This window comes from Misgurnus anguillicaudatus, chromosome 10 (assembly GCF_027580225.2).
Source record: "Misgurnus anguillicaudatus chromosome 10, ASM2758022v2, whole genome shotgun sequence".
In the NCBI taxonomy this organism is placed as follows: domain Eukaryota; kingdom Metazoa; phylum Chordata; class Actinopteri; order Cypriniformes; family Cobitidae; genus Misgurnus; species Misgurnus anguillicaudatus.
Window position 1 is genome coordinate 4,970,850 of NC_073346.2, and position 25,873 is coordinate 4,996,722.

General features: G+C 44.1%; 33 non-coding genes across 33 annotated transcripts; 20 read left to right on the top strand and 13 right to left on the bottom strand.

Moving 5' to 3' along the window:
- Positions 1-369: 369 nt before the first annotated feature.
- On the top strand, positions 370-484 carry LOC141367486 (U5 spliceosomal RNA). The gene has a single exon (XR_012371838.1). It is a non-coding gene; the product is annotated as a U5 spliceosomal RNA (small nuclear RNA).
- A 1,185-nt stretch (positions 485-1,669) lies between these two features.
- trnag-ucc (transfer RNA glycine (anticodon UCC)) lies at positions 1,670-1,741 on the top strand. Its single transcript has one exon. It is a non-coding gene; the product is annotated as a tRNA-Gly (tRNA).
- A 1,203-nt stretch (positions 1,742-2,944) lies between these two features.
- On the top strand, positions 2,945-3,016 carry trnag-ucc (transfer RNA glycine (anticodon UCC)). Its single transcript has one exon. It is a non-coding gene; the product is annotated as a tRNA-Gly (tRNA).
- Positions 3,017-3,134: 118 nt separating this feature from the next.
- Positions 3,135-3,206, bottom strand: trnad-guc (transfer RNA aspartic acid (anticodon GUC)). Its single transcript has one exon. It is a non-coding gene; the product is annotated as a tRNA-Asp (tRNA).
- Positions 3,207-3,941: 735 nt separating this feature from the next.
- LOC141367487 (U5 spliceosomal RNA) lies at positions 3,942-4,056 on the top strand. The gene has a single exon (XR_012371839.1). It is a non-coding gene; the product is annotated as a U5 spliceosomal RNA (small nuclear RNA).
- Positions 4,057-5,241: 1,185 nt separating this feature from the next.
- On the top strand, positions 5,242-5,313 carry trnag-ucc (transfer RNA glycine (anticodon UCC)). The gene has a single exon. It is a non-coding gene; the product is annotated as a tRNA-Gly (tRNA).
- Positions 5,314-6,516: 1,203 nt separating this feature from the next.
- trnag-ucc (transfer RNA glycine (anticodon UCC)) lies at positions 6,517-6,588 on the top strand. The gene has a single exon. It is a non-coding gene; the product is annotated as a tRNA-Gly (tRNA).
- A 118-nt stretch (positions 6,589-6,706) lies between these two features.
- trnad-guc (transfer RNA aspartic acid (anticodon GUC)) lies at positions 6,707-6,778 on the bottom strand. The gene has a single exon. It is a non-coding gene; the product is annotated as a tRNA-Asp (tRNA).
- A 735-nt stretch (positions 6,779-7,513) lies between these two features.
- Positions 7,514-7,628, top strand: LOC141367488 (U5 spliceosomal RNA). Its single transcript, XR_012371840.1, has one exon. It is a non-coding gene; the product is annotated as a U5 spliceosomal RNA (small nuclear RNA).
- A 1,185-nt stretch (positions 7,629-8,813) lies between these two features.
- On the top strand, positions 8,814-8,885 carry trnag-ucc (transfer RNA glycine (anticodon UCC)). Its single transcript has one exon. It is a non-coding gene; the product is annotated as a tRNA-Gly (tRNA).
- A 118-nt stretch (positions 8,886-9,003) lies between these two features.
- trnad-guc (transfer RNA aspartic acid (anticodon GUC)) lies at positions 9,004-9,075 on the bottom strand. Its single transcript has one exon. It is a non-coding gene; the product is annotated as a tRNA-Asp (tRNA).
- A 735-nt stretch (positions 9,076-9,810) lies between these two features.
- Positions 9,811-9,925, top strand: LOC141367489 (U5 spliceosomal RNA). Its single transcript, XR_012371841.1, has one exon. It is a non-coding gene; the product is annotated as a U5 spliceosomal RNA (small nuclear RNA).
- Positions 9,926-10,839: 914 nt separating this feature from the next.
- On the bottom strand, positions 10,840-10,911 carry trnad-guc (transfer RNA aspartic acid (anticodon GUC)). The gene has a single exon. It is a non-coding gene; the product is annotated as a tRNA-Asp (tRNA).
- Positions 10,912-12,065: 1,154 nt separating this feature from the next.
- Positions 12,066-12,180, top strand: LOC129449394 (U5 spliceosomal RNA). The gene has a single exon (XR_008646139.2). It is a non-coding gene; the product is annotated as a U5 spliceosomal RNA (small nuclear RNA).
- A 914-nt stretch (positions 12,181-13,094) lies between these two features.
- trnad-guc (transfer RNA aspartic acid (anticodon GUC)) lies at positions 13,095-13,166 on the bottom strand. The gene has a single exon. It is a non-coding gene; the product is annotated as a tRNA-Asp (tRNA).
- Positions 13,167-13,555: 389 nt separating this feature from the next.
- On the bottom strand, positions 13,556-13,627 carry trnad-guc (transfer RNA aspartic acid (anticodon GUC)). The gene has a single exon. It is a non-coding gene; the product is annotated as a tRNA-Asp (tRNA).
- Positions 13,628-14,362: 735 nt separating this feature from the next.
- Positions 14,363-14,477, top strand: LOC141367546 (U5 spliceosomal RNA). The gene has a single exon (XR_012371898.1). It is a non-coding gene; the product is annotated as a U5 spliceosomal RNA (small nuclear RNA).
- A 1,185-nt stretch (positions 14,478-15,662) lies between these two features.
- Positions 15,663-15,734, top strand: trnag-ucc (transfer RNA glycine (anticodon UCC)). Its single transcript has one exon. It is a non-coding gene; the product is annotated as a tRNA-Gly (tRNA).
- A 932-nt stretch (positions 15,735-16,666) lies between these two features.
- trnad-guc (transfer RNA aspartic acid (anticodon GUC)) lies at positions 16,667-16,738 on the bottom strand. Its single transcript has one exon. It is a non-coding gene; the product is annotated as a tRNA-Asp (tRNA).
- Positions 16,739-16,937: 199 nt separating this feature from the next.
- Positions 16,938-17,009, top strand: trnag-ucc (transfer RNA glycine (anticodon UCC)). Its single transcript has one exon. It is a non-coding gene; the product is annotated as a tRNA-Gly (tRNA).
- Positions 17,010-17,127: 118 nt separating this feature from the next.
- On the bottom strand, positions 17,128-17,199 carry trnad-guc (transfer RNA aspartic acid (anticodon GUC)). Its single transcript has one exon. It is a non-coding gene; the product is annotated as a tRNA-Asp (tRNA).
- A 735-nt stretch (positions 17,200-17,934) lies between these two features.
- On the top strand, positions 17,935-18,049 carry LOC141367490 (U5 spliceosomal RNA). The gene has a single exon (XR_012371842.1). It is a non-coding gene; the product is annotated as a U5 spliceosomal RNA (small nuclear RNA).
- A 1,185-nt stretch (positions 18,050-19,234) lies between these two features.
- Positions 19,235-19,306, top strand: trnag-ucc (transfer RNA glycine (anticodon UCC)). The gene has a single exon. It is a non-coding gene; the product is annotated as a tRNA-Gly (tRNA).
- A 1,203-nt stretch (positions 19,307-20,509) lies between these two features.
- trnag-ucc (transfer RNA glycine (anticodon UCC)) lies at positions 20,510-20,581 on the top strand. Its single transcript has one exon. It is a non-coding gene; the product is annotated as a tRNA-Gly (tRNA).
- A 118-nt stretch (positions 20,582-20,699) lies between these two features.
- On the bottom strand, positions 20,700-20,771 carry trnad-guc (transfer RNA aspartic acid (anticodon GUC)). Its single transcript has one exon. It is a non-coding gene; the product is annotated as a tRNA-Asp (tRNA).
- Positions 20,772-21,507: 736 nt separating this feature from the next.
- LOC141367491 (U5 spliceosomal RNA) lies at positions 21,508-21,622 on the top strand. The gene has a single exon (XR_012371843.1). It is a non-coding gene; the product is annotated as a U5 spliceosomal RNA (small nuclear RNA).
- Positions 21,623-22,536: 914 nt separating this feature from the next.
- trnad-guc (transfer RNA aspartic acid (anticodon GUC)) lies at positions 22,537-22,608 on the bottom strand. Its single transcript has one exon. It is a non-coding gene; the product is annotated as a tRNA-Asp (tRNA).
- A 199-nt stretch (positions 22,609-22,807) lies between these two features.
- On the top strand, positions 22,808-22,879 carry trnag-ucc (transfer RNA glycine (anticodon UCC)). Its single transcript has one exon. It is a non-coding gene; the product is annotated as a tRNA-Gly (tRNA).
- Positions 22,880-22,997: 118 nt separating this feature from the next.
- trnad-guc (transfer RNA aspartic acid (anticodon GUC)) lies at positions 22,998-23,069 on the bottom strand. Its single transcript has one exon. It is a non-coding gene; the product is annotated as a tRNA-Asp (tRNA).
- Positions 23,070-23,804: 735 nt separating this feature from the next.
- LOC141367492 (U5 spliceosomal RNA) lies at positions 23,805-23,919 on the top strand. The gene has a single exon (XR_012371844.1). It is a non-coding gene; the product is annotated as a U5 spliceosomal RNA (small nuclear RNA).
- A 914-nt stretch (positions 23,920-24,833) lies between these two features.
- On the bottom strand, positions 24,834-24,905 carry trnad-guc (transfer RNA aspartic acid (anticodon GUC)). The gene has a single exon. It is a non-coding gene; the product is annotated as a tRNA-Asp (tRNA).
- Positions 24,906-25,104: 199 nt separating this feature from the next.
- Positions 25,105-25,176, top strand: trnag-ucc (transfer RNA glycine (anticodon UCC)). Its single transcript has one exon. It is a non-coding gene; the product is annotated as a tRNA-Gly (tRNA).
- Positions 25,177-25,294: 118 nt separating this feature from the next.
- On the bottom strand, positions 25,295-25,366 carry trnad-guc (transfer RNA aspartic acid (anticodon GUC)). Its single transcript has one exon. It is a non-coding gene; the product is annotated as a tRNA-Asp (tRNA).
- Positions 25,367-25,873: the final 507 nt, after the last annotated feature.

The window sequence follows — 25,873 nt, forward strand, 5'->3', positions numbered from 1 at the left end:
TTTTTGAAGTGAAAATGATCTATTAAGCTGAAGGTCTTAGACCTTGTTCTTCTGTTGGGGCCCTTTCTTTTTCCTTTTTTTCCCCTAGAGGCTATGGAAATTAATGAGATGGAGATTGGAGATAACCTGTGCCGGTGCATCCTCTGTGTAATGTGCACAGAGTTTCATTCCCCAAAACCTCTCAGCAAAAGATCACACTGTGACATGTTAGTAGCCTGTGCCTGTGTCTTTATTTTGCGCAGGAAGGTATTTCTACCTCTTTTGCTCCTCCGAGGTGGAAGGGTCTGGGTGGATCCTGAACCAGAAATTACCCTTTTTGAACATTATGGTGTGGCACAGGGAGCACACTGGGTCGAGGTTTGTTGGACATAACTCAAGTTTTCCTTCAACTACGTATAAATCTTTCGCCTTTTACTAAAGATTTCCGTGGAGGAGGACGTTGTGAGTTTATTGTATTTTTGGGTGCTCTGCTCACAGCAGAGCTGCGTAGCTTTGGTCAATTGCAGAAAATCTTTCGTTATGGTCGGGTTTGTCGCAAGGTGTTCAGTAACGATGGTCGCTTCCGAAGCACTGCTTTATGAGGCTTCGAAACTTTTCAAAACCCTAGTTTCAAATCGATTTGCTCGGAGCTTGTTTCAAACTGGCCAAGTCACGTGATTTTAGCAAACGAGGCTTCATTACGTCATAACTGCACGTGATTTTAGCAAACGACGCTTCGTTACGTCATAACTGTTTTGAAACCTTTCGAAAATCCGATGGTTCACCACTAGGGGGAGTTGGTCACAAATGACCAGTGTCTAATATGGTCAGGTAAACTCGGGTCAGTTTTATTACGCAAGTTCATAAAACATGCATCCTTCTGGCTAATAACACTACCATTTTGTTTACTTTTTGTTTATAGACAGATTTAATGACAAAAATGTGCATTATTAAAAGGGGAGAGGGTTTTAATGATTTGTTTGGCCTAAATACAACTGAAAAACACACAATACACTTTTAATTATGTCTTAATAAGGTTAAATAATTGTTTTAAACATGTATTAATACAAATCTTGCTATTATTTTGTAAAACAAAGTGTAAAATGTTTGGAAAGATCTGCTTTAACACTATTTTGGCCAGCAGGTGTCGCCAGCGAGTGTGGTGTTTCGAACGCTTCGAAGAACTGAATCAATTTCCGAAGCAATTGGTTCAATCGATTCGAAGCTTCGAATAGTTTCGTTTCTCCCATCACCAGTGTTCAGTGGCTTCATCACCAGTGTTCAGTGGCTTTAAACAAAGGCGACTTGTGACTCCAACATAGGGACGGCGAGAGGTGCGAAAACGGCAAACTAAGAGCAGCGCTCAGCTCGTGCCGTTAACTCTTGCATTTCAATCGGCAGTCCAGAAACAAAGCAAACCTCCCCGTCGGGGAATCGAACCCCGGTCTTCCGCGTGACAGGCGGAGATACTGTCCACTTTACTAACGAGGACTTCTCTCTCTCGCTCTGGCATCACGCCGACCAACCTCCCCTTCGAAAGAGTACTCTTGGGATTCTGTGGTTATCCAGTTACAGACACCGGCGAGGCGAGGAAGGGAATCGACTGATTCCGTGATCAATTCAGTGCAGCTCTAAAACAACTGTTGGTTCAGGACATTCAAAGGTCCTGTTGAGCAACACCTTTCTGCCTGCGTTGGTGGTATAGTGGTGAGCATAGCTGCCTTCCAAGCAGTTGACCCGGGTTTGATTCCCGGCCAACGCATTGCTTTTTGCTCGACCCCATCGTGAGAACGAGAGCAACGCAGCGCACTTCTTCAGACGATTTTTGTCGCGAGGTGTTCAGTAACGATGGTCGCTTCCGAAGCACTGCTTTATGAGGCTGCGAAACTTTTCAAAACCCTAGTTTCGAATCGATTTGCTCGGAGCTTGTTTCAAACTGGCCAAGTCACGTGATTTTAGCAAACGAGGCTTCATTACGTCATAACTGCACGTGATTTTAGCAAACGACGCTTCGTTACGTCATAACTGTTTTGAAACCTTTCGAAAATCCGATGGTTCACCACTAGGGGGAGTTGGTCACAAATGACCAGTGTCTAATATGGTCAGGTAAACTCGGGTCAGTTTTATTACGCAAGTTCATAAAACATGCATCCTTCTGGCTAATAACACTACCATTTTGTTTACTTTTTGTTTATAGACAGATTTAATGACAAAAATGTGCATTATTAAAAGGGGAGAGGGTTTTAATGATTTGTTTGGCCTAAATACAACTGAAAAACACACAATACACTTTTAATGATGTCTTAATAAGGTTAAATAATTGTTTTAAACATGTATTAATACAAATCTTGCTATTATTTTGTAAAACAAAGTGTAAAATGTTTGGAAAGATCTGCTTTAACACTATTTTGGCCAGCAGGTGTCGCCAGCGAGTGTGGTGTTTCGAACGCTTCGAAGAACTGAATCAATTTCCGAAGCAATTGGTTCAATCGATTCGAAGCTTTGAATAGTTTCGTTTCTCCCATCACCAGTGTTCAGTGGCTTCATCACCAGTGTTCAGTGGCTTTAAACAAAGGCGACTTGTGACTCCAACATAGGGACGGCGAGAGGTGCGAAAACGGCAAACTAAGAGCAGCGCTCAGCTCGTGCCGTTAACTCTTGCATTTCAATCGGCAGTCCAGAAACAAAGCAAACCTCCCCGTCGGGGAATCGAACCCCAGTCTTCCGCGTGACAGGCGGAGATACTGTCCACTATACTAACGAGGACTTCTCTCTCTCGCTCTGGCATCACGCCGACCAACCTCCCCTTCGAAAGAGTACTCTTGGGATTCTGTGGTTATCCAGTTACAGACACCGGCGAGGCGAGGAAGGGAATCGACTGAATCCGTGATCAATTCAGTGCAGCTCTAAAACAACTGTTGGTTCAGGACATTCAAAGGTCCTGTTGAGCAACACCTTTCTGCCTGCGTTGGTGGTATAGTGGTGAGCATAGCTGCCTTCCAAGCAGTTGACCCGGGTTCGATTCCCGGCCAACGCATTGCTTTTTGCTCGACCCCATCGTGAGAACGAGAGCAACGCAGCGCACTTCTTCAGACGATTTTGATGCGTAAAGGTGGCTCGTGCAAGTTGTTTGAGAAGTCAAACGAAAAGGAGATCTCCCCGTCGGGGAATCGAACCCCGGTCTTCCGCGTGACAGGCGGAGATACTGTCCACTATACTAACGAGGATCTTACGCCCAGGCTTAGTCGTCGAGCCGAATCCTCAATCCAGAACGCAGCATATAACACACGCTCCCCATTTGTGAGGACAGCCTTCCTGTTTATTCCCCCCGTCTTTTTGTTTATTTTGTCTGCTTGTTTATAATTTAAAAAGTTTCTTTACCTCCTTTTTTAAAAACATTCCCTTCTACTGCCCCAGCCAACTACCTTCCTTACCCCAAAATCAGTAAACCTCTTAGATTGGTACTTTAAAAGGACAACCCTACCCCATTCTGAACCTCAATCCATCCCCTTGCTTTTTTACTATTTACCCGAAATAAATTAACCATAAACTACACCCTGCCCTAACACCAGCTATCATAACCCCAAAAAGAATTTTTGAAGTGAAAATGATCTATTAAGCTGAAGGTCTTAGACCTTGTTCTTCTGTTGGGGCCCTTTCTTTTTCCTTTTTTTCCCCTAGAGGCTATGGAAATTAATGAGATGGAGATTGGAGATAACCTGTGCCGGTGCATCCTCTGTGTAATGTGCACAGAGTTTCATTCCCCAAAACCTCTCAGCAAAAGATCACACTGTGACATGTTAGTAGCCTGTGCCTGTGTCTTTATTTTGCGCAGGAAGGTATTTCTACCTCTTTTGCTCCTCCGAGGTGGAAGGGTCTGGGTGGATCCTGAACCAGAAATTACCCTTTTTGAACATTATGGTGTGGCACAGGGAGCACACTGGGTCGAGGTTTGTTGGACATAACTCAAGTTTTCCTTCAACTACGTATAAATCTTTCGCCTTTTACTAAAGATTTCCGTGGAGGAGGACGTTGTGAGTTTATTGTATTTTTGGGTGCTCTGCTCACAGCAGAGCTGCGTAGCTTTGGTCAATTGCAGAAAATCTTTCGTTATGGTCGGGTTTGTCGCAAGGTGTTCAGTAACGATGGTCGCTTCCGAAGCACTGCTTTATGAGGCTTCGAAACTTTTCAAAACCCTAGTTTCAAATCGATTTGCTCGGAGCTTGTTTCAAACTGGCCAAGTCACGTGATTTTAGCAAACGAGGCTTCATTACGTCATAACTGCACGTGATTTTAGCAAACGACGCTTCGTTACGTCATAACTGTTTTGAAACCTTTCGAAAATCCGATGGTTCACCACTAGGGGGAGTTGGTCACAAATGACCAGTGTCTAATATGGTCAGGTAAACTCGGGTCAGTTTTATTACGCAAGTTCATAAAACATGCATCCTTCTGGCTAATAACACTACCATTTTGTTTACTTTTTGTTTATAGACAGATTTAATGACAAAAATGTGCATTATTAAAAGGGGAGAGGGTTTTAATGATTTGTTTGGCCTAAATACAACTGAAAAACACACAATACACTTTTAATTATGTCTTAATAAGGTTAAATAATTGTTTTAAACATGTATTAATACAAATCTTGCTATTATTTTGTAAAACAAAGTGTAAAATGTTTGGAAAGATCTGCTTTAACACTATTTTGGCCAGCAGGTGTCGCCAGCGAGTGTGGTGTTTCGAACGCTTCGAAGAACTGAATCAATTTCCGAAGCAATTGGTTCAATCGATTCGAAGCTTCGAATAGTTTCGTTTCTCCCATCACCAGTGTTCAGTGGCTTCATCACCAGTGTTCAGTGGCTTTAAACAAAGGCGACTTGTGACTCCAACATAGGGACGGCGAGAGGTGCGAAAACGGCAAACTAAGAGCAGCGCTCAGCTCGTGCCGTTAACTCTTGCATTTCAATCGGCAGTCCAGAAACAAAGCAAACCTCCCCGTCGGGGAATCGAACCCCGGTCTTCCGCGTGACAGGCGGAGATACTGTCCACTTTACTAACGAGGACTTCTCTCTCTCGCTCTGGCATCACGCCGACCAACCTCCCCTTCGAAAGAGTACTCTTGGGATTCTGTGGTTATCCAGTTACAGACACCGGCGAGGCGAGGAAGGGAATCGACTGAATCCGTGATCAATTCAGTGCAGCTCTAAAACAACTGTTGGTTCAGGACATTCAAAGGTCCTGTTGAGCAACACCTTTCTGCCTGCGTTGGTGGTATAGTGGTGAGCATAGCTGCCTTCCAAGCAGTTGACCCGGGTTCGATTCCCGGCCAACGCATTGCTTTTTGCTCGACCCCATCGTGAGAACGAGAGCAACGCAGCGCACTTCTTCAGACGATTTTTGTCGCGAGGTGTTCAGTAACGATGGTCGCTTCCGAAGCACTGCTTTATGAGGCTGCGAAACTTTTCAAAACCCTAGTTTCGAATCGATTTGCTCGGAGCTTGTTTCAAACTGGCCAAGTCACGTGATTTTAGCAAACGAGGCTTCATTACGTCATAACTGCACGTGATTTTAGCAAACGACGCTTCGTTACGTCATAACTGTTTTGAAACCTTTCGAAAATCCGATGGTTCACCACTAGGGGGAGTTGGTCACAAATGACCAGTGTCTAATATGGTCAGGTAAACTCGGGTCAGTTTTATTACGCAAGTTCATAAAACATGCATCCTTCTGGCTAATAACACTACCATTTTGTTTACTTTTTGTTTATAGACAGATTTAATGACAAAAATGTGCATTATTAAAAGGGGAGAGGGTTTTAATGATTTGTTTGGCCTAAATACAACTGAAAAACACACAATACACTTTTAATGATGTCTTAATAAGGTTAAATAATTGTTTTAAACATGTATTAATACAAATCTTGCTATTATTTTGTAAAACAAAGTGTAAAATGTTTGGAAAGATCTGCTTTAACACTATTTTGGCCAGCAGGTGTCGCCAGCGAGTGTGGTGTTTCGAACGCTTCGAAGAACTGAATCAATTTCCGAAGCAATTGGTTCAATCGATTCGAAGCTTTGAATAGTTTCGTTTCTCCCATCACCAGTGTTCAGTGGCTTCATCACCAGTGTTCAGTGGCTTTAAACAAAGGCGACTTGTGACTCCAACATAGGGACGGCGAGAGGTGCGAAAACGGCAAACTAAGAGCAGCGCTCAGCTCGTGCCGTTAACTCTTGCATTTCAATCGGCAGTCCAGAAACAAAGCAAACCTCCCCGTCGGGGAATCGAACCCCAGTCTTCCGCGTGACAGGCGGAGATACTGTCCACTATACTAACGAGGACTTCTCTCTCTCGCTCTGGCATCACGCCGACCAACCTCCCCTTCGAAAGAGTACTCTTGGGATTCTGTGGTTATCCAGTTACAGACACCGGCGAGGCGAGGAAGGGAATCGACTGAATCCGTGATCAATTCAGTGCAGCTCTAAAACAACTGTTGGTTCAGGACATTCAAAGGTCCTGTTGAGCAACACCTTTCTGCCTGCGTTGGTGGTATAGTGGTGAGCATAGCTGCCTTCCAAGCAGTTGACCCGGGTTCGATTCCCGGCCAACGCATTGCTTTTTGCTCGACCCCATCGTGAGAACGAGAGCAACGCAGCGCACTTCTTCAGACGATTTTGATGCGTAAAGGTGGCTCGTGCAAGTTGTTTGAGAAGTCAAACGAAAAGGAGATCTCCCCGTCGGGGAATCGAACCCCGGTCTTCCGCGTGACAGGCGGAGATACTGTCCACTATACTAACGAGGATCTTACGCCCAGGCTTAGTCGTCGAGCCGAATCCTCAATCCAGAACGCAGCATATAACACACGCTCCCCATTTGTGAGGACAGCCTTCCTGTTTATTCCCCCCGTCTTTTTGTTTATTTTGTCTGCTTGTTTATAATTTAAAAAGTTTCTTTACCTCCTTTTTTAAAAACATTCCCTTCTACTGCCCCAGCCAACTACCTTCCTTACCCCAAAATCAGTAAACCTCTTAGATTGGTACTTTAAAAGGACAACCCTACCCCATTCTGAACCTCAATCCATCCCCTTGCTTTTTTACTATTTACCCGAAATAAATTAACCATAAACTACACCCTGCCCTAACACCAGCTATCATAACCCCAAAAAGAATTTTTGAAGTGAAAATGATCTATTAAGCTGAAGGTCTTAGACCTTGTTCTTCTGTTGGGGCCCTTTCTTTTTCCTTTTTTTCCCCTAGAGGCTATGGAAATTAATGAGATGGAGATTGGAGATAACCTGTGCCGGTGCATCCTCTGTGTAATGTGCACAGAGTTTCATTCCCCAAAACCTCTCAGCAAAAGATCACACTGTGACATGTTAGTAGCCTGTGCCTGTGTCTTTATTTTGCGCAGGAAGGTATTTCTACCTCTTTTGCTCCTCCGAGGTGGAAGGGTCTGGGTGGATCCTGAACCAGAAATTACCCTTTTTGAACATTATGGTGTGGCACAGGGAGCACACTGGGTCGAGGTTTGTTGGACATAACTCAAGTTTTCCTTCAACTACGTATAAATCTTTCGCCTTTTACTAAAGATTTCCGTGGAGGAGGACGTTGTGAGTTTATTGTATTTTTGGGTGCTCTGCTCACAGCAGAGCTGCGTAGCTTTGGTCAATTGCAGAAAATCTTTCGTTATGGTCGGGTTTGTCGCGAGGTGTTCAGTAACGATGGTCGCTTCCGAAGCACTGCTTTATGAGGCTTCGAAACTTTTCAAAACCCTAGTTTCGAATCGATTTGCTCGGAGCTTGTTTCAAACTGGCCAAGTCACGTGATTTTAGCAAACGAGGCTTCATTACGTCATAACTGCACGTGATTTTAGCAAACGACGCTTCGTTACGTCATAACTGTTTTGAAACCTTTCGAAAATCCGATGGTTCACCACTAGGGGGAGTTGGTCACAAATGACCAGTGTCTAATATGGTCAGGTAAACTCGGGTCAGTTTTATTACGCAAGTTCATAAAACATGCATCCTTCTGGCTAATAACACTACCATTTTGTTTACTTTTTGTTTATAGACAGATTTAATGACAAAAATGTGCATTATTAAAAGGGGAGAGGGTTTTAATGATTTGTTTGGCCTAAATACAACTGAAAAACACACAATACACTTTTAATTATGTCTTAATAAGGTTAAATAATTGTTTTAAACATGTATTAATAAAAATCTTGCTATTATTTTGTAAAACAAAGTGTAAAATGTTTGGAAAGATCTGCTTTAACACTATTTTGGCCAGCAGGTGTCGCCAGCGAGTGTGGTGTTTCGAACGCTTCGAAGAACTGAATCAATTTCCGAAGCAATTGGTTCAATCGATTCGAAGCTTCGAATAGTTTCGTTTCTCCCATCACCAGTGTTCAGTGGCTTCATCACCAGTGTTCAGTGGCTTTAAACAAAGGCGACTTGTGACTCCAACATAGGGACGGCGAGAGGTGCGAAAACGGCAAACTAAGAGCAGCGCTCAGCTCGTGCCGTTAAGTTTTGCATTTCAATCGGCAGTCCAGAAACAAAGCAAACCTCCCCGTCGGGGAATCGAACCCCGGTCTTCCGTGTGACAGGCGGAGATACTGTCCACTATACTAATGAGGACTTCTCTCTCTCGCTCTGGCATCACGCCGACCAACCTCCCCTTCGAAAGAGTACTCTTGGGATTCTGTGGTTATCCAGTTACAGACACCGGCGAGGCGAGGAAGGGAATCGACTGAATCCGTGATCAATTCAGTGCAGCTCTAAAACAACTGTTGGTTCAGGACATTCAAAGGTCCTGTTGAGCAACACCTTTCTGCCTGCGTTGGTGGTATAGTGGTGAGCATAGCTGCCTTCCAAGCAGTTGCCCCGGGTTCGATTCCCGGCCAACGCATTGCTTTTTGCTCGACCCCATCGTGAGAACGAGAGCAACGCAGCGCACTTCTTCAGACGATTTTGATGCGTAAAGGTGGCTCGTGCAAGTTGTTTGAGAAGTCAAACGAAAAGGAGATCTCCCCGTCGGGGAATCGAACCCCGGTCTTCCGCGTGACAGGCGGAGATACTGTCCACTATACTAACGAGGATCTTACGCCCAGGCTTAGTCGTCGAGCCGAATCCTCAATCCAGAACGCAGCATATAACACACGCTCCCCATTTGTGAGGACAGCCTTCCTGTTTATTCCCCCCGTCTTTTTGTTTATTTTGTCTGCTTGTTTATAATTTAAAAAGTTTCTTTACCTCCTTTTTTAAAAACATTCCCTTCTACTGCCCCAGCCAACTACCTTCCTTACCCCAAAATCAGTAAACCTCTTAGATTGGTACTTTAAAAGGACAACCCTACCCCATTCTGAACCTCAATCCATCCCCTTGCTTTTTTACTATTTACCCGAAATAAATTAACCATAAACTACACCCTGCCCTAACACCAGCTATCATAACCCCAAAAAGAATTTTTGAAGTGAAAATGATCTATTAAGCTGAAGGTCTTAGACCTTGTTCTTCTGTTGGGGCCCTTTCTTTTTCCTTTTTTTCCCCTAGAGGCTATGGAAATTAATGAGATGGAGATTGGAGATAACCTGTGCCGGTGCATCCTCTGTGTAATGTGCACAGAGTTTCATTCCCCAAAACCTCTCAGCAAAAGATCACACTGTGACATGTTAGTAGCCTGTGCCTGTGTCTTTATTTTGCGCAGGAAGGTATTTCTACCTCTTTTGCTCCTCCGAGGTGGAAGGGTCTGGGTGGATCCTGAACCAGAAATTACCCTTTTTGAACATTATGGTGTGGCACAGGGAGCACACTGGGTCGAGGTTTGTTGGACATAACTCAAGTTTTCCTTCAACTACGTATAAATCTTTCGCCTTTTACTAAAGATTTCCGTGGAGGAGGACGTTGTGAGTTTATTGTATTTTTGGGTGCTCTGCTCACAGCAGAGCTGCGTAGCTTTGGTCAATTGCAGAAAATCTTTCGTTATGGTCGGGTTTGTCGCGAGGTGTTCAGTAACGATGGTCGCTTCCGAACCACTGCTTTATGAGGCTTCGAAACTTTTCAAAACCCTAGTTTCGAATCGATTTGCTCGGAGCTTGTTTCAAACTGGCCAAGTCACGTGATTTTAGCAAACGAGGCTTCATTACGTCATAACTGCACGTGATTTTAGCAAACGACGCTTCGTTACGTCATAACTGTTTTGAAACCTTTCGAAAATCCGATGGTTCACCACTAGGGGGAGTTGGTCACAAATGACCAGTGTCTAATATGGTCAGGTAAACTCGGGTCAGTTTTATTACGCAAGTTCATAAAACATGCATCCTTCTGGCTAATAACACTACCATTTTGTTTACTTTTTGTTTATAGACAGATTTAATGACAAAAATGTGCATTATTAAAAGGGGAGAGGGTTTTAATGATTTGTTTGGCCTAAATACAACTGAAAAACACACAATACACTTTTAATTATGTCTTAATAAGGTTAAATAATTGTTTTAAACATGTATTAATACAAATCTTGCTATTATTTTGTAAAACAAAGTGTAAAATGTTTGGAAAGATCTGCTTTAACACTATTTTGGCCAGCAGGTGTCGCCAGCGAGTGTGGTGTTTCGAACGCTTCGAAGAACTGAATCAATTTCCGAAGCAATTGGTTCAATCGATTCGAAGCTTTGAATAGTTTCGTTTCTCCCATCACCAGTGTTCAGTGGCTTCATCACCAGTGTTCAGTGGCTTTAAACAAAGGCGACTTGTGACTCCAACATAGGGACGGCGAGAGGTGCGAAAACGGCAAACTAAGAGCAGCGCTCAGCTCGTGCCGTTAACTCTAGCATTTCAATCGGCAGTCCAGAAACAAAGCAAACCTCCCCGTCGGGGAATCGAACCCCGGTCTTCCGCGTGACAGGCGGAGATACTGTCCACTATACTAACGAGGACTTCTCTCTCTCACTCTGGCATCACGCCGACCAACCTCCCCTTCGAAAGAGTACTCTTGGGATTCTGTGGTTATCCAGTTACAGACACCGGCGAGGCGAGGAAGGGAATCGACTGAATCCGTGATCAATTCAGTGCAGCTCTAAAACAACTGTTGGTTCAGGACATTCAAAGGTCCTGTTGAGCAACACCTTTCTGCCTGCGTTGGTGGTATAGTGGTGAGCATAGCTGCCTTCCAAGCAGTTGACCCATCGTGAGAACGAGAGCAACGCAGCGCACTTCTTCAGACGATTTTGATGCGTAAAGGTGGCTCGTGCAAGTTGTTTGAGAAGTCAAACGAAAAGGAGATCTCCCCGTCGGGGAATCGAACCTCGGTCTTCCGCGTGACAGGCGGAGATACTGTCCACTATACTAACGAGGATCTTACGCCCAGGCTTAGTCGTCGAGCCGAATCCTCAATCCAGAACGCAGCATATAACACACGCTCCCCATTTGTGAGGACAGCCTTCCTGTTTATTCCCCCCGTCTTTTTGTTTATTTTGTCTGCTTGTTTATAATTTAAAAAGTTTCTTTACCTCCTTTTTTAAAAACATTCCCTTCTACTGCCCCAGCCAACTACCTTCCTTACCCCAAAATCAGTAAACCTCTTAGATTGGTACTTTAAAAGGACAACCCTACCCCATTCTGAACCTCAATCCATCCCCTTGCTTTTTTACTATTTACCCGAAATAAATTAACCATAAACTACACCCTGCCCTAACACCAGCTATCATAACCCCAAAAAGAATTTTTGAAGTGAAAATGATCTATTAAGCTGAAGGTCTTAGACCTTGTTCTTCTGTTGGGGCCCTTTCTTTTTCCTTTTTTTCCCCTAGAGGCTATGGAAATTAATGAGATGGAGATTGGAGATAACCTGTGCCGGTGCATCCTCTGTGTAATGTGCACAGAGTTTCATTCCCCAAAACCTCTCAGCAAAAGATCACACTGTGACATGTTAGTAGCCTGTGCCTGTGTCTTTATTTTGCGCAGGAAGGTATTTCTACCTCTTTTGCTCCTCCGAGGTGGAAGGGTCTGGGTGGATCCTGAACCAGAAATTACCCTTTTTGAACATTATGGTGTGGCACAGGGAGCACACTGGGTCGAGGTTTGTTGGACATAACTCAAGTTTTCCTTCAACTACGTATAAATCTTTCGCCTTTTACTAAAGATTTCCGTGGATGAGGACGTTGTGAGTTTATTGTATTTTTGGGTGCTCTGCTCACAGCAGAGCTGCGTAGCTTTGGTCAATTGCAGAAAATCTTTCGTTATGGTCGGGTTTGTCGCGAGGTGTTCAGTAACGATGGTCGCTTCCGAAGCACTGCTTTATGAGGCTTCGAAACTTTTCAAAACCCTAGTTTCGAATCGATTTGCTCGGAGCTTGTTTCAAACTGGCCAAGTCACGTGATTTTAGCAAACGAGGCTTCATTACGTCGTAACTGCACGTGATTTTAGCAAACGACGCTTCGTTACGTCATAACTGTTTTGAAACCTTTCGAAAATCCGATGGTTCACCACTAGGGGGAGTTGGTCACAAATGACCAGTGTCTAATATGGTCAGGTAAACTCGGGTCAGTTTTATTACGCAAGTTCATAAAACATGCATCCTTCTGGCTAATAACACTACCATTTTGTTTACTTTTTGTTTATAGACAGATTTAATGACAAAAATGTGCATTATTAAAAGGGGAGAGGGTTTTAATGATTTGTTTGGCCTAAATACAACTGAAAAACACACAATACACTTTTAATTATGTCTTAATAAGGTTAAATAATTGTTTTAAACATGTATTAATACAAATCTTGCTATTATTTTGTAAAACAAAGTGTAAAATGTTTGGAAAGATCTGCTTTAACACTATTTTGGCCAGCAGGTGTCGCCAGCGAGTGTGGTGTTTCGAACGCTTCGAAGAACTGAATCAATTTCCGAAGCAATTGGTTCAATCGATTCGAAGCTTTGAATAGTTTCGTTTCTCCCATCACCAGTGTTCAGTGGCTTCATCACCAGTGTTCAGTGGCTTTAAACAAAGGCGACTTGTGACTCAAACATAGGGACTGCGAGAGGTGCGAAAACGGCAAACTAAGAGCAGCGCTCAGCTCGTGCCGTTAACTCTTGCATTTCAATCGGCAGTCCAGAAACAAAGCAAACCTCCCCGTCGGGGAATCGAACCCCGGTCTTCCGCGTGACAGGCGGAGATACTGTCCACTATACTAACGAGGACTTCTCTCGCTCGCTCTGGCATCACGCCGACCAACCTCCCCTTCGAAAGAGTACTCTTGGGATTCTGTGGTTATCCAGTTACAGACACCGGCGAGGCGAGGAAGGGAATCGACTGAATCCGTGATCAATTCAGTGCAGCTCTAAAACAACTGTTGGTTCAGGACATTCAAAGGTCCTGTTGAGCAACACCTTTCTGCCTGCGTTGGTGGTATAGTGGTGAGCATAGCTGCCTTCCAAGCAGTTGACCCGGGTTCGATTCCCGGCCAACTCATTGCTTTTTGCTCGACCCCATCGTGAGAACGAGAGCAACGCAGCGCACTTCTTCAGACGATTTTGATGCGTAAAGGTGGCTCGTGCAAGTTGTTTGAGAAGTCAAACGAAAAGGAGATCTCCCCGTCGGGGAATCGAACCCCGGTCTTCCGCGTGACAGGCGGAGATACTGTCCACTATACTAACGAGGATCTTACGCCCAGGCTTAGTCGTCGAGCCGAATCCTCAATCCAGAACGCAGCATATAACACACGCTCCCCATTTGTGAGGACAGCCTTCCTGTTTATTCCCCCCGTCTTTTTGTTTATTTTGTCTGCTTGTTTATAATTTAAAAAGTTTCTTTACCTCCTTTTTTAAAAACATTCCCTTCTACTGCCCCAGCCAACTACCTTCCTTACCCCAAAATCAGTAAACCTCTTAGATTGGTACTTTAAAAGGACAACCCTACCCCATTCTGAACCTCAATCCATCCCCTTGCTTTTTTACTATTTACCCGAAATAAATTAACCATAAACTACACCCTGCCCTAACACCAGCTATCATAACCCCAAAAAGAATTTTTGAAGTGAAAATGATCTATTAAGCTGAAGGTCTTAGACCTTGTTCTTCTGTTGGGGCCCTTTCTTTTTCCTTTTTTTCCCCTAGAGGCTATGGAAATTAATGAGATGGAGATTGGAGATAACCTGTGCCGGTGCATCCTCTGTGTAATGTGCACAGAGTTTCATTCCCCAAAACCTCTCAGCAAAAGATCACACTGTGACATGTTAGTAGCCTGTGCCTGTGTCTTTATTTTGCGCAGGAAGGTATTTCTACCTCTTTTGCTCCTCCGAGGTGGAAGGGTCTGGGTGGATCCTGAACCAGAAATTACCCTTTTTGAACATTATGGTGTGGCACAGGGAGCACACTGGGTCGAGGTTTGTTGGACATAACTCAAGTTTTCCTTCAACTACGTATAAATCTTTCGCCTTTTACTAAAGATATCCGTGGAGGAGGACGTTGTGAGTTTATTGTATTTTTGGGTGCTCTGCTCACAGCAGAGCTGCGTAGCTTTGGTCAATTGCAGAAAATCTTTCGTTATGGTCGGGTTTGTCGCGAGGTGTTCAGTAACGATGGTCGCTTCCGAAGCACTGCTTTATGAGGCTTCGAAACTTTTCAAAACCCTAGTTTCGAATCGATTTGCTCGGAGCTTGTTTCAAACTGGCCAAGTCACGTGATTTTAGCAAACGAGGCTTCATTACGTCATAACTGCACGTGATTTTAGCAAACGACGCTTCGTTACATCATAACTGTTTTGAAACCTTTCGAAAATCCGATGGTTCACCACTAGGGGGAGTTGGTCACAAATGACCAGTGTCTAATATGGTCAGGTAAACTCGGGTCAGTTTTATTACGCAAGTTCATAAAACATGCATCCTTCTGGCTAATAACACTACCATTTTGTTTACTTTTTGTTTATAGACAGATTTAATGACAAAAATGTGCATTATTAAAAGGGGAGAGGGTTTTAATGATTTGTTTGGCCTAAATACAACTGAAAAACACACAATACACTTTTAATTATGTCTTAATAAGGTTAAATAATTGTTTTAAACATGTATTAATACAAATCTTGCTATTATTTTGTAAAACAAAGTGTAAAATGTTTGGAAAGATCTGCTTTAACACTATTTTGGCCAGCAGGTGTCGCCAGCGAGTGTGGTGTTTCGAACGCTTCGAAGAACTGAATCAATTTCCGAAGCAATTGGTTCAATCGATTCGAAGCTTCGAATAGTTTCGTTTCTCCCATCACCAGTGTTCAGTGGCTTCATCACCAGTGTTCAGTGGCTTTAAACAAAGGCGACTTGTGACTCCAACATAGGGACGGCGAGAGGTGCGAAAACGGCAAACTAAGAGCAGCGCTCAGCTCGTGCAGTTAACTCTTGCATTTCAATCGGCAGTCCAGAAACAAAGCAAACCTCCCCGTCGGGGAATCGAACCCCGGTCTTCCGCGTGACAGGCGGAGATACTGTCCACTTTACTAACGAGGACTTCTCTCTCTCGCTCTGGCATCACGCCGACCAACCTCCCCTTCGAAAGAGTACTCTTGGGATTCTGTGGTTATCCAGTTACAGACACCGGCGAGGCGAGGAAGGGAATCGACTGAATCCGTGATCAATTCAGTGCAGCTCTAAAACAACTGTTGGTTCAGGACATTCAAAGGTCCTGTTGAGCAACACCTTTCTGCCTGCGTTGGTGGTATAGTGGTGAGCATAGCTGCCTTCCAAGCAGTTGACCCGGGTTCGATTCCCGGCCAACGCATTGCTTTTTGCTCGACCCCATCGTGAGAACGAGAGCAACGCAGCGCACTTCTTCAGACGATTTTTGTCGCGAGGTGTTCAGTAACGATGGTCGCTTCCGAAGCACTGCTTTATGAGGCTTCGAAACTTTTCAAAACCCTAGTTTCGAATCGATTTGCTCGGAGCTTGTTTCAAACTGGCCAAGTCACGTGATTTTAGCAAACGAGGCTTCATTACGTCATAACTGCACGTGATTTTAGCAAACGACGCTTCGTTACGTCATAACTGTTTTGAAACCTTTCGAAAATCCGATGGTTCACCACTAGGGGGAGTTGGTCACAAATGACCAGTGTCTAATATGGTCAGGTAAACTCGGGTCAGTTTTATTACGCAAGTTCATAAAACATGCATCCTTCTGGCTAATAACACTACCATTTTGTTTACTTTTTGTTTATAGACAGATTTAATGACAAAAATGTGCATTATTAAAAGGGGAGAGGGTTTTAATGATTTGTTTGGCCTAAATACAACTGAAAAACACACAATACACTTTTAATTATGTCTTAATAAGGTTAAATAATTGTTTTAAACATGTATTAATACAAATCTTGCTATTATTTTGTAAAACAAAGTGTAAAATGTTTGGAAAGATCTGCTTTAACACTATTTTGGCCAGCAGGTGTCGCCAGCGAGTGTGGTGTTTCGAACGCTTCGAAGAACTGAATCAATTTCCGAAGCAATTGGTTCAATCGATTCGAAGCTTTGAATAGTTTCGTTTCTCCCATCACCAGTGTTCAGTGGCTTCATCACCAGTGTTCAGTGGCTTTAAACAAAGGCGACTTGTGACTCCAACATAGGGACGGCGAGAGGTGCGAAAACGGCAAACTAAGAGCAGCGCTCAGCTCGTGCCGTTAACTCTTGCATTTCAATCGGCAGTCCAGAAACAAAGCAAACCTCCCCGTCGGGGAATCGAACCCCGGTCTTCCGCGTGACAGGCGGAGATACTGTCCACTATACTAACGAGGACTTCTCTCTCTCGCTCTGGCATCACGCCGACCAACCTCCCCTTCGAAAGAGTACTCTTGGGATTCTGTGGTTATCCAGTTACAGACACCGGCGAGGCGAGGAAGGGAATCGACTGAATCCGTGATCAATTCAGTGCAGCTCTAAAACAACTGTTGGTTCAGGACATTCAAAGGTCCTGTTGAGCAACACCTTTCTGCCTGCGTTGGTGGTATAGTGGTGAGCATAGCTGCCTTCCAAGCAGTTGACCCGGGTTCGATTCCCGGCCAACGCATTGCTTTTTGCTCGACCCCATCGTGAGAACGAGAGCAACGCAGCGCACTTCTTCAGACGATTTTGATGCGTAAAGGTGGCTCGTGCAAGTTGTTTGAGAAGTCAAACGAAAAGGAGATCTCCCCGTCGGGGAATCGAACCCCGGTCTTCCGCGTGACAGGCGGAGATACTGTCCACTATACTAACGAGGATCTTACGCCCAGGCTTAGTCGTCGAGCCGAATCCTCAATCCAGAACGCAGCATATAACACACGCTCCCCATTTGTGAGGACAGCCTTCCTGTTTATTCCCCCCGTCTTTTTGTTTATTTTGTCTGCTTGTTTATAATTTAAAAAGTTTCTTTACCTCCTTTTTTAAAAACATTCCCTTCTACTGCCCCAGCCAACTACCTTCCTTACCCCAAAATCAGTAAACCTCTTAGATTGGTACTTTAAAAGGACAACCCTACCCCATTCTGAACCTCAATCCATCCCCTTGCTTTTTTACTATTTACCCGAAATAAATTAACCATAAACTACACCCTGCCCTAACACCAGCTATCATAACCCCAAAAAGAATTTTTGAAGTGAAAATGATCTATTAAGCTGAAGGTCTTAGACCTTGTTCTTCTGTTGGGGCCCTTTCTTTTTCCTTTTTTTCCCCTAGAGGCTATGGAAATTAATGAGATGGAGATTGGAGATAACCTGTGCCGGTGCATCCTCTGTGTAATGTGCACAGAGTTTCATTCCCCAAAACCTCTCAGCAAAAGATCACACTGTGACATGTTAGTAGCCTGTGCCTGTGTCTTTATTTTGCGCAGGAAGGTATTTCTACCTCTTTTGCTCCTCCGAGGTGGAAGGGTCTGGGTGGATCCTGAACCAGAAATTACCCTTTTTGAACATTATGGTGTGGCACAGGGAGCACACTGGGTCGAGGTTTGTTGGACATAACTCAAGTTTTCCTTCAACTACGTATAAATCTTTCGCCTTTTACTAAAGATTTCCGTGGAGGAGGACGTTGTGAGTTTATTGTATTTTTGGGTGCTCTGCTCACAGCAGAGCTGCGTAGCTTTGGTCAATTGCAGAAAATCTTTCGTTATGGTCGGGTTTGTCGCGAGGTGTTCAGTAACGATGGTCGCTTCCGAAGCACTGCTTTATGAGGCTTCGAAACTTTTCAAAACCCTAGTTTCGAATCGATTTGCTCGGAGCTTGTTTCAAACTGGCCAAGTCACGTGATTTTAGCAAACGAGGCTTCATTACGTCATAACTGCACGTGATTTTAGCAAACGACGCTTCGTTACGTCATAACTGTTTTGAAACCTTTCGAAAATCCGATGGTTCACCACTAGGGGGAGTTGGTCACAAATGACCAGTGTCTAATATGGTCAGGTAAACTCGGGTCAGTTTTATTACGCAAGTTCATAAAACATGCATCCTTCTGGCTAATAACACTACCATTTTGTTTACTTTTTGTTTATAGACAGATTTAATGACAAAAATGTGCATTATTAAAAGGGGAGAGGGTTTTAATGATTTGTTTGGCCTAAATACAACTGAAAAACACACAATACACTTTTAATTATGTCTTAATAAGGTTAAATAATTGTTTTAAACATGTATTAATACAAATCTTGCTATTATTTTGTAAAACAAAGTGTAAAATGTTTGGAAAGATCTGCTTTAACACTATTTTGGCCAGCAGGTGTCGCCAGCGAGTGTGGTGTTTCGAACGCTTCGAAGAACTGAATCAATTTCCGAAGCAATTGGTTCAATCGATTCGAAGCTTCGAATAGTTTCGTTTCTCCCATCACCAGTGTTCAGTGGCTTCATCACCAGTGTTCAGTGGCTTTAAACAAAGGCGACTTGTGACTCCAACATAGGGACGGCGAGAGGTGCGAAAACGGCAAACTAAGAGCAGCGCTCAGCTCGTGCCGTTAACTCTTGCATTTCAATCGGCAGTCCAGAAACAAAGCAAACCTCCCCGTCGGGGAATCGAACCCCGGTCTTCCGCATGACAGGCGGAGATACTGTCCACTTTACTAACGAGGACTTCTCTCTCTCGCTCTGGCATCACGCCGACCAACCTCCCCTTCGAAAGAGTACTCTTGGGATTCTGTGGTTATCCAGTTACAGACACCGGCGAGGCGAGGAAGGGAATCGACTGAATCCGTGATCAATTCAGTGCAGCTCTAAAACAACTGTTGGTTCAGGACATTCAAAGGTCCTGTTGAGCAACACCTTTCTGCCTGCGTTGGTGGTATAGTGGTGAGCATAGCTGCCTTCCAAGCAGTTGACCCGGGTTCGATTCCCGGCCAACGCATTGCTTTTTGCTCGACCCCATCGTGAGAACGAGAGCAACGCAGCGCACTTCTTCAGACGATTTTTGTCGCGAGGTGTTCAGTAACGATGGTCGCTTCCGAAGCACTGCTTTATGAGGCTTCGAAACTTTTCAAAACCCTAGTTTCGAATCGATTTGCTCGGAGCTTGTTTCAAACTGGCCAAGTCACGTGATTTTAGCAAACGAGGCTTCATTACGTCATAACTGCACGTGATTTTAGCAAACGACGCTTCGTTACGTCATAACTGTTTTGAAACCTTTCGAAAATCCGATGGTTCACCACTAGGGGGAGTTGGTCACAAATGACCAGTGTCTAATATGGTCAGGTAAACTCGGGTCAGTTTTATTACGCAAGTTCATAAAACATGCATCCTTCTGGCTAATAACACTACCATTTTGTTTACTTTTTGTTTATAGACAGATTTAATGACAAAAATGTGCATTATTAAAAGGGGAGAGGGTTTTAATGATTTGTTTGGCCTAAATACAACTGAAAAACACACAATACACTTTTAATTATGTCTTAATAAGGTTAAATAATTGTTTTAAACATGTATTAATACAAATCTTGCTATTATTTTGTAAAACAAAGTGTAAAATGTTTGGAAAGATCTGCTTTAACACTATTTTGGCCAGCAGGTGTCGCCAGCGAGTGTGGTGTTTCGAACGCTTCGAAGAACTGAATCAATTTCCGAAGCAATTGGTTCAATCGATTCGAAGCTTCGAATAGTTTCGTTTCTCCCATCACCAGTGTTCAGTGGCTTCATCACCAGTGTTCAGTGGCTTTAAACAAAGGCGACTTGTGACTCCAACATAGGGACGGCGAGAGGTGCGAAAACGGCAAACTAAGAGCAGCGCTCAGCTCGTGCCGTTAACTCTTGCATTTCAATCGGCAGTCCAGAAACAAAGCAAACCTCCCCGTAGGGGAATCGAACCCCGGTCTTCCGCGTGACAGGCGGAGATACTGTCCACTATACTAACGAGGACTTCTCTCTCTCGCTCTGGCATCACGCCGACCAACCTCCCCTTCGAAAGAGTACTCTTGGGATTCTGTGGTTATCCAGTTACAGACACCGGCGAGGCGAGGAAGGGAATCGACTGAATCCGTGATCAATTCAGTGCAGCTCTAAAACAACTGTTGGTTCAGGACATTCAAAGGTCCTGTTGAGCAACACCTTTCTGCCTGCGTTGGTGGTATAGTGGTGAGCATAGCTGCCTTCCAAGCAGTTGACCCGGGTTCGATTCCCGGCCAACGCATTGCTTTTTGCTCGACCCCATCGTGAGAACGAGAGCAACGCAGCGCACTTCTTCAGACGATTTTGATGCGTAAAGGTGGCTCGTGCAAGTTGTTTGAGAAGTCAAACGAAAAGGAGATCTCCCCGTCGGGGAATCGAACCCCGGTCTTCCGCGTGACAGGCGGAGATACTGTCCACTATACTAACGAGGATCTTTCGCCCAGGCTTAGTCGTCGAGCCGAATCCTCAATCCGGAACGCAGCATATAACACACGCTCCCCATTTGTGAGGACAGCCTTCCTGTTTATTCCCCCCGTCTTTTTGTTTATTTTGTCTGCTTGTTTATAATTTAAAAAGTTTCTTTACCTCCTTTTTTAAAAAACATTCCCTTCTACTGCCCCAGCCAACTACCTTCCTTACCCCAAAATCAGTAAACCCCTTAGATTGGTACTTTAAAAGGACAACCCTACCCCATTCTGAACCTCAATCCATCCCCTTGCTTTTTTACTATTTACCCGAAATAAATTAACCATAAACTACACCCTGCCCTAACACCAGCTATCATAACCCCAAAAAGAATTTTTGAAGTGAAAATGATCTATTAAGCTGAAGGTCTTAGACCTTGTTCTTCTGTTGGGGCCCTTTCTTTTTCCTTTTTTTCCCCTAGAGGCTATGGAAATTAATGAGATGGAGATTGGAGATAACCTGTGCCGGTGCATCCTCTGTGTAATGTGCACAGAGTTTCATTCCCCAAAACCTCTCAGCAAAAGATCACACTGTGACATGTTAGTAGCCTGTGCCTGTGTCTTTATTTTGCGCAGGAAGGTATTTCTACCTCTTTTGCTCCTCCGAGGTGGAAGGGTCTGGGTGGATCCTGAACCAGAAATTACCCTTTTTTAACATTATGGTGTGGCACAGGGAGCACACTGGGTCGAGGTTTGTTGAACATAACTCAAGTTTTCCTTCAACTACGTATAAATCTTTCGCCTTTTACTAAAGATTTCCGTGGAGGAGGACGTTGTGAGTTTATTGTATTTTTGGGTGCTCTGCTCACAGCAGAGCTGCGTAGCTTTGGTCAATTGCAGAAAATCTTTCGTTATGGTCGGGTTTGTCGCGAGGTGTTCAGTAACGATGGTCGCTTCCGAAGCACTGCTTTATGAGGCTTCGAAACTTTTCAAAACCCTAGTTTCGAATCGATTTGCTCGGAGCTTGTTTCAAACTGGCCAAGTCACGTGATTTTAGCAAACGAGGCTTCATTACGTCATAACTGCACGTGATTTTAGCAAACGACGCTTCGTTACGTCATAACTGTTTTGAAACCTTTCGAAAATCCGATGGTTCACCACTAGGGGGAGTTGGTCACAAATGACCAGTGTCTAATATGGTCAGGTAAACTCGGGTCAGTTTTATTACGCAAGTTCATAAAACATGCATCCTTCTGGCTAATAACACTACCATTTTGTTTACTTTTTGTTTATAGACAGATTTAATGACAAAAATGTGCATTATTAAAAGGGGAGAGGGTTTTAATGATTTGTTTGGCCTAAATACAACTGAAAAACACACAATACACTTTTAATTATGTCTTAATAAGGTTAAATAATTGTTTTAAACATGTATTAATACAAATCTTGCTATTATTTTGTAAAACAAAGTGTAAAATGTTTGGAAAGATCTGCTTTAACACTATTTTGGCCAGCAGGTGTCGCCAGCGAGTGTGGTGTTTCGAACGCTTTGAAGAACTGAATCAATTTCCGAAGCAATTGGTTCAATCGATTCGAAGCTTCGAATAGTTTCGTTTCTCCCATCACCAGTGTTCAGTGGCTTCATCACCAGTGTTCAGTGGCTTTAAACAAAGGCGACTTGTGACTCCAACATAGGGACGGCGAGAGGTGCGAAAACGGCAAACTAAGAGCAGCGCTCAGCTCGTGCCGTTAACTCTTGCATTTCAATCGGCAGTCCAGAAACAAAGCAAACCTCCCCGTCGGGGAATCGAACCCCGGTCTTCCGCGTGACAGGCGGAGATACTGTCCACTATACTAACGAGGACTTCTCTCTCTCGCTCTGGCATCACGCCGACCAACCTCCCCTTCGAAAGAGTACTCTTGGGATTCTGTGGTTATCCAGTTACAGACACCGGCGAGGCGAGGAAGGGAATCGACTGAATCCGTGATCAATTCAGTGCAGCTCTAAAACAACTGTTGGTTCAGGACATTCAAAGGTCCTGTTGAGCAACACCTTTCTGCCTGCGTTGGTGGTATAGTGGTGAGCATAGCTGCCTTCCAAGCAGTTGACCCGGGTTCGATTCCCGGCCAACGCATTGCTTTTTGCTCGACCCCATCGTGAGAACGAGAGCAACGCAGCGCACTTCTTCAGACGATTTTGATGCGTAAAGGTGGCTCGTGCAAGTTGTTTGAGAAGTCAAACGAAAAGGAGATCTCCCCGTCGGGGAATCGAACCCCGGTCTTCCGCGTGACAGGCGGAGATACTGTCCACTATACTAACGAGGATCTTACGCCCAGGCTTAGTCGTCGAGCCGAATCCTCAATCCAGAACGCAGCATATAACACACGCTCCCCATTTGTGAGGACAGCCTTCCTGTTTATTCCCCCCGTCTTTTTGTTTATTTTGTCTGCTTGTTTATAATTTAAAAAGTTTCTTTACCTCCTTTTTTAAAAACATTCCCTTCTACTGCCCCAGCCAACTACCTTCCTTACCCCAAAATCAGTAAACCTCTTAGATTGGTACTTTAAAAGGACAACCCTACCCCATTCTGAACCTCAATCCATCCCCTTGCTTTTTTACTATTTACCCGAAATAAATTAACCATAAACTACACCCTGCCCTAACACCAGCTATCATAACCCCAAAAAGAATTTTTGAAGTGAAAATGATCTATTAAGCTGAAGGTCTTAGACCTTGTTCTTCTGTTGGGGCCCTTTCTTTTTCCTTTTTTTCCCCTAGAGGCTATGGAAATTAATGAGATGGAGATTGGAGATAACCTGTGCCGGTGCATCCTCTGTGTAATGTGCACAGAGTTTCATTCCCCAAAACCTCTCAGCAAAAGATCACACTGTGACATGTTAGTAGCCTGTGCCTGTGTCTTTATTTTGCGCAGGAAGGTATTTCTACCTCTTTTGCTCCTCCGAGGTGGAAGGGTCTGGGTGGATCCTGAACCAGAAATTACCCTTTTTGAACATTATGGTGTGGCACAGGGAGCACACTGGGTCGAGGTTTGTTGGACATAACTCAAGTTTTCCTTCAACTACGTATAAATCTTTCGCCTTTTACTAAAGATTTCCGTGGAGGAGGACGTTGTGAGTTTATTGTATTTTTGGGTGCTCTGCTCACAGCAGAGCTGCGTAGCTTTGGTCAATTGCAGAAAATCTTTCGTTATGGTCGGGTTTGTCGCGAGGTGTTCAGTAACGATGGTCGCTTCCGAAGCACTGCTTTATGAGGCTTCGAAACTTTTCAAAACCCTAGTTTCGAATCGATTTGCTCGGAGCTTGTTTCAAACTGGCCAAGTCACGTGATTTTAGCAAACGAGGCTTCATTACGTCATAACTGCACGTGATTTTAGCAAACGACGCTTCGTTACGTCATAACTGTTTTGAAACCTTTCGAAAATCCGATGGTTCACCACTAGGGGGAGTTGGTCACAAATGACCAGTGTCTAATATGGTCAGGTAAACTCGGGTCAGTTTTATTACGCAAGTTCATAAAACATGCATCCTTCTGGCTAATAACACTACCATTTTGTTTACTTTTTGTTTATAGACAGATTTAATGACAAAAATGTGCATTATTAAAAGGGGAGAGGGTTTTAATGATTTGTTTGGCCTAAATACAACTGAAAAACACACAATACACTTTTAATTATGTCTTAATAAGGTTAAATAATTGTTTTAAACATGTATTAATACAAATCTTGCTATTATTTTGTAAAACAAAGTGTAAAATGTTTGGAAAGATCTGCTTTAACACTATTTTGGCCAGCAGGTGTCGCCAGCGAGTGTGGTGTTTCGAACGCTTCGAAGAACTGAATCAATTTCCGAAGCAATTGGTTCAATCGATTCGAAGCTTCGAATAGTTTCGTTTCTCCCATCACCAGTGTTCAGTGGCTTCATCACCAGTGTTCAGTGGCTTTAAACAAAGGCGACTTGTGACTCCAACATAGGGACGGCGAGAGGTGCGAAAACGGCAAACTAAGAGCAGCGCTCAGCTCGTGCCGTTAACTCTTGCATTTCAATCGGCAGTCCAGAAACAAAGCAAACCTCCCCGTCGGGGAATCGAACCCCGGTCTTCCGCGTGACAGGCGGAGATACTGTCCACTATACTAACGAGGACTTCTCTCTCTCGCTCTGGCATCACGCCGACCAACCTCCCCTTCGAAAGAGTACTCTTGGGATTCTGTGGTTATCCAGTTACAGACACCGGCGAGGCGAGGAAGGGAATCGACTGAATCCGTGATCAATTCAGTGCAGCTCTAAAACAACTGTTGGTTCAGGACATTCAAAGGTCCTGTTGAGCAACACCTTTCTGCCTGCGTTGGTGGTATAGTGGTGAGCATAGCTGCCTTCCAAGCAGTTGACCCGGGTTCGATTCCCGGCCAACGCATTGCTTTTTGCTCGACCCCATCGTGAGAACGAGAGCAACGCAGCGCACTTCTTCAGACGATTTTGATGCGTAAAGGTGGCTCGTGCAAGTTGTTTGAGAAGTCAAACGAAAAGGAGATCTCCCCGTCGGGGAATCGAACCCCGGTCTTCCGCGTGACAGGCGGAGATACTGTCCACTATACTAACGAGGATCTTACGCCCAGGCTTAGTCGTCGAGCCGAATCCTCAATCCAGAACGCAGCATATAACACACGCTCCCCATTTGTGAGGACAGCCTTCCTGTTTATTCCCCCCGTCTTTTTGTTTATTTTGTCTGCTTGTTTATAATTTAAAAAGTTTCTTTACCTCCTTTTTTAAAAACATTCCCTTCTACTGCCCCAGCCAACTACCTTCCTTACCCCAAAATCAGTAAACCTCTTAGATTGGTACTTTAAAAGGACAACCCTACCCCATTCTGAACCTCAATCCATCCCCTTGCTTTTTTACTATTTACCCGAAATAAATTAACCATAAACTACACCCTGCCCTAACACCAGCTATCATAACCCCAAAAAGAATTTTTGAAGTGAAAATGATCTATTAAGCTGAAGGTCTTAGACCTTGTTCTTCTGTTGGGGCCCTTTCTTTTTCCTTTTTTTCCCCTAGAGGCTATGGAAATTAATGAGATGGAGATTGGAGATAACCTGTGCCGGTGCATC